Source organism: Bison bison, unplaced genomic scaffold (assembly GCF_000754665.1).
Source record: "Bison bison bison isolate TAMUID 2011002044 unplaced genomic scaffold, Bison_UMD1.0 scf7180017864330, whole genome shotgun sequence".
Taxonomy (NCBI): domain Eukaryota; kingdom Metazoa; phylum Chordata; class Mammalia; order Artiodactyla; family Bovidae; genus Bison; species Bison bison.
In genome coordinates this window covers 14422124-14432110 of record NW_011494902.1, presented here as the reverse complement: position 1 = coordinate 14432110, position 9987 = coordinate 14422124, and positions in this window count along the sequence as shown.

Sequence of the window (9987 nt, the reverse complement as noted above, 5' to 3'; positions counted from 1 at the left end):
CTGACACTGGGAGGGATTGGGGGCAGGAGGAGAAGGGGACGACAGAGGATGAGATGGCTGGATGGCATCACTGACTCGATGGACGTGAGTCTGAGTGAACTCCGGGAGTTTGTGATGGACAAGGAGGCCTGGCGTGCTGCGATTCATAGGGTCACAAAGAGTCGGACACGACTGAGCGACTGAACTGAACTGAACTGTGCTGGTTTTAATTTGTGTTTGGTTTGTATTTTCTTACGTGGAAGCATGAAGCTTTTATTACATGAGAATAAATTTTGTATGGTTGGAGAGAATGCATACTACATAGTAAAAGGGGTGGATTGTGACAGTCGCAATTTTATTCACAGATTCTTTCCTTATACTTATTCTGCTGTCCAGGAAATGGCATTTTGCAAACATTTCCAGGCTACTCTTGTCCACCACCCTCTAGCCAGGTAGGGCAAATGGGAAGCTGTGATATGAGTTTCGGGCTAAAAAAAGGGAGAAATCAAGCCCACCATTCGAACCCTCCCACAGCTTCAGCAAAATGTCTGATACCACCTCATCTTCCCATGGTTCTAACTCTAATCAAGAGTATAAACAGACCCTTCCACTGTGATTTCCTTTCCTGCCTGGTGGCCCTGATTCTTTGGCTCTTCATAACTAAGAATGGATGTGCCTTGCTAATATACTTAATACTGCAGTTGAGATACCATTCATATTTGGCTTTTCAGCTTTTCTAATAACTTTGTAATACATTTTATGTCCCTAAAGTTCAGTGACCAGACATTGACTTGACCCTGATCATGAGGCTATTTCAGTAGTTCAGGTGAGAAATGATGGTGGTTTAATTCAGGGTACTAGGGTGCTAGCAGTATTGATCAACAGACTTGGACAGAGTTGAGGACTTATTGATAAATAACTTGTAGATGTTGAGAAAAGGGAGGAATCAAGGAAGATGCTTGCTTTTCTATTTTGGGAAACTGAATCATAATAGTGCCATTTATTGAGATGGGTTCATGGTGAGATCCCTAAAGGACAGCAAAGTGGATTTCTTTAATTGATGGTTAATGGAATCTAGAGATTTGTGGAAAGACCTAGCCTCCTAATCTTTATCCTGAAAAACTCTCTTTTTCACTTATAATTAACTCCTGAGTGGTTAGATCCCAACTCTTTTTGTGGCTTTTATCTCACAGGGGGAGAAATGGAATTTCTAGGAATAATTCCATTTAAACCACTGTGCTCCTATAGAGTAAAATAATTTGACTGACTGCTTCAGCTTACTAAAAAGTATTTTATCTGATTCTGGGATAACAAATATATGCGAAGATCTAAACAGGGAAACCTTGAGGCAATACTCAGGTGCTCGTTTGGATGTTCTGAGAGCAGTGAGAGACCTAATTACTCAACAGACAATTGCATTTAGCAGGCTCTTAAGAAACTGCCCTCAGTCAACACTCTCTTTTAGGACATAACCAATTTTCTGCCTTAGTCTCAGCTAAGTTTCAGATTAAAGACTGGAGGGAAATATGAGGAAAAATAGGAGGTCTGCATGACCTAAGAAAGAGATTCTGGAATCTAAAGTAAAAAATTATAAGGACTTTGGTGCTTGATTGAAGGATAGAAAAGAAGTACTAGTTAAGATTTAACTTGATGAATTTAGTCATACTCTTATGTTTCTATTCCAAATAGTTATAAGTCATTCACATATAATACATAATCAGAAATCAGGGACTATTAATAAATGAAAATGTGGAACAAAACATAAAATATCATGTATTTCAGAAAAGGAAATTAGAAAATGAAACTGTCCTAAGTTTCATTCATTTATGTGGGCTACTTTGTTTGCCTTCAACATTCATGCAGTTTATATAATCTTTTTGTGACAGTATCTTCCAAAAAGTTTTGTGGTGGGATTAAGGTGGGAATCCAGTCTTACAGCCAAGTTTTTCTTTATAATTATGCAATATACTCGGAATTTCCAGAAAATGTGTTGGGACTGGTGTGAGTGTGTGTGTGTGTGTTCTGAATGCATTATTCCCACTGATAGCCAGCCAAGTAGGGGGAAACAGTGATGAGAAGTAGAGAGAGGAATGGGGGTGGGGAATTTCCCTTTTTAAGCTGTCTTATGAAATTGAAGATTCCCATGTCTTGAAAGGTCAAAGAAAGAATATAATACACTTAGGAAAAAGAAACAGGCTCATCATTAATCTAGTTATTCTTGGCCCAGTCAGCAGAAGAAACAGAAATGCTGTCATCACTTACATGGGAGATAAGGATAAAAAGTGGGAATGTATTGGTTTACTGCGAAGATCATTCTTTTGGTTTGAGAACATTGCTGGAAATAACCTGAGCTGAGAAAAGCTCCCTATGAGGAATACATGTTATGAGAAACTGTTAAAGGCAAAGTTTGGTCACTGACCTTCTCGATATAGTTTAATCAAGCTGCAAAAGCACCATACCAAGAAAGACAGCTGCTTAAAGAAGGAAGCCTTCAACAAGCCAAGACATTTTACCTTTTCAGTATTACATGAGTCAGGGAGAAGACACGAGTGTGCAATAAATCTCTAGTTCATGGGCTCAGAGGCTGCACTATAATAATGATAGACTATAAATCACACACAAAAATGTTACCTTTATTTTAGGAGAGTCAATAGCTAGAAAAAGTGCTCACCAATAGCACAGATGTCTAGTAGATATAAAAACAAATGCTTGGCAGTTGTTTAAAAATGGGAAATACAAGGATCTGACCTGAAATATATCAGAAAAGAGCAGTTTCATCGTTTTGTCAAGGTTCCAGTTTTACATTTCATTATTTTTCTTAAAAATTCCATGTCTTTTTTTTTTTGTTAAAGGTAGGACTACAACTTTAAAAAGGTGAAAAACTTTTCTGTCACGTGTTTCTCAAAGAAACTCTGTAAATATTTGGAAACTGTATATACATACATGAACTTTTATGTAAATTTGACGTTCTTTGAACATCCAAGGATAACTGACTGCTGAGAATTGAAGCAAGATGAGGCAAACAAATGGGAGGCTCCTACAAAGGACCCGAGGGGGCTGGAACTAGGATTTCAAAACGCCAACTATTAGCTAATTATGAGGATGACACGGTTCTGGCCAGACTCACAATCCACATCCCAGCGTCCGCCTCAAAAGAGCTGTTTTAGGAAGAGAATGCTCATTTCTTGCAAATGTGACCAAGAGCTCTGAAATCCAGAGATGTGCATTGGAAATGGAGGTCCCTCAAATGACTGTGACAATGTGAAGGGTCAAAGAAGCTTCTGGCACCACTCTTGGAGAGGTAGAGAATGCAGGATTAACAGGCTATAGTTTATTTACATTTTAATTCTTTTTTAATTTAATACAAGTCAGGAGAAACTGGAAGCTTATGGAAACGTGAATTATGCTTTTTAAAAAGTCTTTTTTTTCTTTTTTTTCTTGTACCCCACCTTTTTAGGTCGGGTTGGGAGTGGGGGTTATGGTCAGGAAATTGGGCCAGTTGACATAATTAAACAATTGAAACTCTAGAGAAATCTGAATCTAACTTCCCAGAGGTTGAAAGTAAAGCTCAGTTTCCTGTGATTCTCCATTTCCTGGGTTTAACGGGGACATGGATCCCAAGAATTAAAATACGGTGAGAAAGTCTGTCCTACTAAGATTTTCTCACCCCAGCAGGAAAGTACCATACCAGAAATTTCACAAGAAATCAGCTCTCATGAGACTCACAGCCAGACTTTTAACCATTTTGATAAGTTCAGAAGAGCTTCAATCAAAAAAGCTTTCAAATCCTTGTCCCAAATGACCCCACAGATCCCTTTGAGAGCCACCCAACCCACTTCATAGTTCCCATAAACACTTGGACCTTTCCCTGTGAAAGCTGACAAGTTTTCCCGAAAGTCCTTACATACCACCACGCTCAGCCTCATCTTGCCAAATGTGCTATCTCAGTGGAAACTGCTGGAACTTTCCAGACAGATTTTATTCTAAAGGCAAAAAGTACCTCAGTCACCAATGTACCCACACTGTTTTCTGAGACTGACGATACCTCGCAATTTTGTATGCTAAGTATAAAGTCGCCTACCTTTTTCCTCCCTATATGATCAAGTATTGCTCTCATAATACTTTATGAAAAATGTCTCATAACTGCAGTAATTACTGATGTCAACACCCCTGTTAATATTCTCGAACTGCAAACATTTCACATCAAATCTCCATGTGGAAAAGGGGCTGTTCACCTCTACTTTGTAAATTAGGTATATGATTTATCTGTGGGAAACATTTCAAAAATATAGATTCAGAAAGACATCTACCACATGATGGCTTTTCCATATGGCATCTCATAATTATTTTGCTGTGTGTGAACATGATGAAAACAGTTTCATAATTCTCCAAGGGTCAGAGTAAATTATTTCAATTAGACATATTTCAGAGCAAACATTACCTTAGGGTTTATTAATAATATTACCTGAGAAGGAACAGCTGCCTTTTATGCATAAAAAGCTGTCAGCTTCTTACCACTCCTTACTATGGAAACCCTTGTGTGACTTTAAAAAAAAAAAAAAAAAATGGCAGATTTTCTCATGCTTTACCTAAACACAGAACTTGGCAGCAGAGACCTGGTTGTAATCCTCAGCATGGGAGCTAGTGGGTGGATTTTTTTTCTCTATAAACTCTTGTATAAACCACACCAGTCTCCTGGTATTTATTCTGGGTAATGCTGGAAATTGTACACAGATCCAACAAGCCATGTAAAGGAGTTTTGTAACTTCCTGAAGCCCTTTCATGCAAAAGCTTTACTCTGAATGCAATTGCAGAAAGATGGGACATTACAGCAGCTAAAAAGGAAAGGTTTATTATTCTGCCTCTTCTTCCTTCTCACTGGAGTCTCACAAATATGAAATAGGTCAATTGGGGCAACATAATAACAGCAATTAATAAGATATTAATTGACCTATATTGAAAATTCAATGCTCTTTGAAACGTCTTCAGAGATAAATCACATAGGTATCTATAGTAATATTAATTAAGAATTGGAATTTTTCTCTATAGGTTGGTTGCCACTGTATAAGAGTTAGTTGAAGCTACATATTACTGCAGGACATCAATTAAGTTTAGCTTTATTATAATGATTACTAGTGTCTGAACTTGCATTTTAAAAGATTTCAAGACACAAGACAAGTGTAAAAGAAATTAGAAAATTGTCCCAGGGTCTAAGAACTGTATCACCTTATCACAAATTTTCTTTCCCTCCCACCCCAAAATAATGATGATTATAACAGTGATATAATGATGGAGAGGTTGATATTGGTAAGTGCTCCTCACCAACATATTCTATTTTTGACAAGCCCTTCCCAAGCCAAATGCGTATTTGTCTCAGTAGAACTAACAAAGAATTTATTTTGTAGGCATCTGTTACTGGGTGGGCTTCCCAGGTGGCTCATATGGTAAAGAATCTACCCGCAATGCAGGACCTGGGTTCAATTCCTGGATTGGGAAGATTCCCTGAAGAAGGGCATGGCAACCCACTCCAGTATTCTTGCCTGGAGAATTCCATGGACAGAGGAGCCTGGTGGGCTACAGTCCATGGGATTGCAAAGGGTCAGACATGTCTGACTGACTAATACTAGTGTTTTTGGTTGGATGAAAGTTGTATGGTAGCTGGTAGAATTAATCAACAGGTACTCTTTAAAATGTTACTCTCTTGGCACTGCAGCCCCATGTGTCTTAAAATTCTCAAGGGATTCTAGCTGGGACCATAGCTATGACCTTAGAATCTTTTTCTTGAAACAAATTGAATTTAAGCACTGAATGGAATTTAAAAGGAAACCTAAATAAAAATATATCTTTGAATACCTGCAACCAATGTTCCTTTCACAAACATACATGAAGTCACAGTTAAAATGGTTCTCCACCCAAGCCAGCAAGGAAAAGCTGACAGCAAAGAGGATTATTAGAAGATTGACTGTCACTTGTCTATTTTGCAACTAAACACATAGCTGTGGGTGAAGCGCTGTACTTTTTAATAAAAATGAAAACTGTAATCAGAAAGGTCATCTTTAAAAAAAAACAGGGACATTACAGAATTTTAAAGAGCCCTTGTGTTGTCTTTCATGTTCCTGATAGAAGAACAGAATATATCTTTTGCTTTGTTGTAACCATTCCAAGAAAAAAAAATTGCTCTGCCACTAACATGCTTCTCTTTCTCTGCAATTGTATGCTTTCCAGTTCTCATCTCTCCTCATTTGGCATTCTGGCATGTCACACTCTTATTTTGTACTTATTTTAATCTCAACTAAATGATGAAGGACTAAGAACTAAAAGCTAGCTATAATTGGGTATGATGAGACTAGAAAACTCCATTATGTCATGCATGAGACACTGGCAAGAGGTCAGTGCTACTTATGACACCATTTTATTTCTTGAAATAGTGGCCTCAGTAAATGTTACCATCATCCACATAGTTGCTCCGAACCCGAGAGTCACTGTTGACTACTCTCCTTCTCTCACATCCAATATCCAAATCATTAGCAAATCCAACAACTTTTCATCATCCCGAGGGCTATCGCCATAAGCCAAGCCATTATGACCATTTATCTATATTATTGCAATAGTCTCCTCAGTTCAGTTCAGTTCAGTTGCAAAGTTCAGTTCAGTTCAGTTCAGTCGCACAGACGTGTCCAACTCTTTGCGACCCCATGAATAGCAGCACACCAGGCCTCCCTGTCCATCAGCAACTCCCAGAGTTCACTCAGACTCACGTCCACCGAGTCAGTGATGCCATCCAGCCATCTCATCCTCTGTCGTCCCCTTCTCCTCCTTCTCTCAATCCCTCCGAGCATCAGAGTCTTTTCCAATGAGTCAACTCTTTGCATGAGGTGGCCAAAGTACTGGAGTTTCAGCTTTAGCATCATTCCTTCCACAGAAATCCCAGGGCTGATCTCCTTCAGAATGGACTGGTTGGATCTCCTTGTCCAACTCTTTGTGACCCCATGAATTGCAGCACCCCAGGCCTCCCTGTCCATCACCATCTCCTGGAGTCTCCTCACTACTCCTCAAACTATTTGCTTCTACTGTTTCTCCCTACTGTTTTACCTCCAGACAGTAGCCAGTAATCCTTTTAAAAGATAAAGCAGATTATATGATGCCCATACCCTCAATCTTCCAATGCCTTTCTGATATGCCTAGAATAAGGTTTAAAATTACTATTATACCTCCTACATCCACACAAGGTCTAGCCTCTGATCAACCTCTCTGACTTAATTTCCTACATATCTCTCAGCTTATTCACTGCATTCCTACAGCATTTCCTTTGATGATTTTTTTTAACACCCCAAAGCCTTTCCCATCTAAAGTCTCCTATACTCTGCTTGGAATACTTGTATCCCAGATACTTGCCTGGCCCACTCTCTCACTTCTTTCACCTGTCTATGAGAAATGAACTTCCCAGAGTACAATATTTACAGTTCTAGAGCAGCCTCTAATGGCATTATCCTCTACTATAACTTAATCTTTATTTTTATAATTTACTTGACATTATAATATAAACTTATAGATTATAGTTATTTATTTACCTAATTACTTTCTTAATTATTGTTATCTCCTCCACCAGAATTCTAAGCTCCCAGTAGTCAGAGACTTTATGTGTTTGCTTATCACTATCATCCCAGCACCTAAAACATTGCCTAGCACATAGCAGATACTAAATACACATTAATGGTCTAAATGAGCATTTTTTTTTTTCAATTTGAAGTTTTATAATATATGAAAATAAGAGGTAAGATATGCCATATAGTTTCATTACCCATTTTATATATTAAAATAAGTAAATGTATATTAATAAATGGTTAACAAAACTTGCTAATTAGCATAAAGACAGTTACACCTTGATTGCCACAGCTTTCATGGCTCATATCTACCCTCAATACTACATCTGCATTGACTGTTTCAGCGGTTTTATCTACTTATGGCTCAGTCAGAGCATGTTATCTACTTTTCATGTTTAGCTCCAAGATCATAGTTTCAGGTTCAACTTATCTACCAATTGAAAGGGTGAACTCCCTAATTTTCAAGTTCCCCTCAAATTACATAATTTTACATTTAAGAGATTTAACCAAAATATTTTAGAAAAAGATAAAAATTTAATGGTAATTCTCAATTATCTAATATCCCATAGGTTTATTTCATTAGCTTCCCTACACATAATTTTAATATACAATTAAAGTCACTTGAGAGCCTAGATATTCCCTTTCCAATGGAGCTACAACTTTCCAGGTTTGGCATTCTAATTGAATGTCCCTGACAACACTTAGAATCAGTTGGGCAACTCACAATGAGAAGAATGAGAGGCCAAACAGAAGATTCTAAAAGTCATAGCACTGATACCTAATATGTAATTCACTGTTCATCCCAAGTAAGTTCTTTTTGTTTGTATTTTCATTTCCTAAACTATAAAATAAGGTGAACGCACAGATAACTTACTAGAAAGCCTCTTAACAAATATGGTCATATTCATAGATTAGATTTTCTGGAAGCAGGCACTGAGAGGGAATTTGCCAAGCAGAATATATTAGAAGAGAAGCAAGGTTGGGCAGGAGAAGCAGCATGGCCATGGAAGTTCAATAATACTTTGGTCACAAGCTCAGGAGAGCTCTGGGGCATATACTTCAGAGTTGGCCTGTCTTGGGAAGCAATGGATGGATGCTAATATCTGCTCAGTCAGTCTTTAGATAGGGATGGAGTTGGGGTGGGGAGGAGGAAGAGCATGTCTTGGAGAAAACCCATAGAAACTTTGGCAAACCATGAAAGAGCTGATAGATGGAGACTGTCAGCTGGCATTTGGGGCAATAAGTCCCTTCTTGTAGAGGGATCTGACACATTTCCATTTTTTCCAGTTATACAACCATCTAGCAAATCCTCTTATACCTTTTACATTAACAGCAAAGATTAAGATCTATCCTACATGGGCACTTTACCAAAGATGATCAACAGGTATAAGTATCAATGTACATTCAAGTTTCAATCTGTAATAGACCAGTGCATTTAGCGCAGGGCTACCCCACATCCAAGGTCAGGGGCAGAAGCCAGGAGGACCCCATGCCCGAGAGGAGGCGGCCAAGAGGAGTTACCCCACCTCCGAGGACAGGGGCAGTGGCCGAGAGTGCCAGGGCAGGAATGGCCGAGGAGACACCCCTCATCCAAGGTAAGGAGCAGTGGATGAACTTTGCTGGAGCAGCCATGAAGAGATACCCCATGTCCAAGGTAAGAGAAACCCAAGTAAGACGGTAGGTGTTGCAAGAGGGCATCAGAGGGCAGACACACTGAAACCATAATCACAGAAAACTAGTCAATCTAATCACACTAGGACCACAGCCTTGTCTAACTCAATGAAACTAAGCCATGCCTGTGGGGCCACCCAAGATGGGCAGGTCATGGTGGAGAGGTCTGACAGAATGTGGTCCACTGGAGAAGGGAATGCCAAACCACTTCAGTATTCTTGCCTTGAGAACCCCATGAACAGTATTAAAAGGCAAAATGATAGGATACTGAGAGAGGAACTCCCCAGGTCAGTAGGTCCCCAATATGCTACTGGAGATCAGTGGAGAAATAACTCCAGAAAGAATGAAGGGATGGAGCCAAAGCAAAAACAATACCCAGTTGTGGATGTGACTAGTGATAGAAGCAAGGTCCGATACTGTAAACAGCAATATTGCATAGGAACCTAGAATGTCAAGTCCATGAATCAAGGCAAATTGGAAGTGGTCAAACAAGAGATGGCAAGAGTGAATGTCGACGTTCTAGGAATCAGCGAACTAAAATGGACTGGAATGGGTGAATTTAACTCAGATGACCATTATATCTACTACTGCGGACAGGAATCCCTCAGAGGAAATGGAGTAGCCATCACAGTCAACAAGAGTTCAAAATGCAGTACTTGGATGCAATCTCAAAAACAACAGAATGATCTCTGTTCATTTCCAAGGCAAACCATTCAATATCATGGTAATCCAA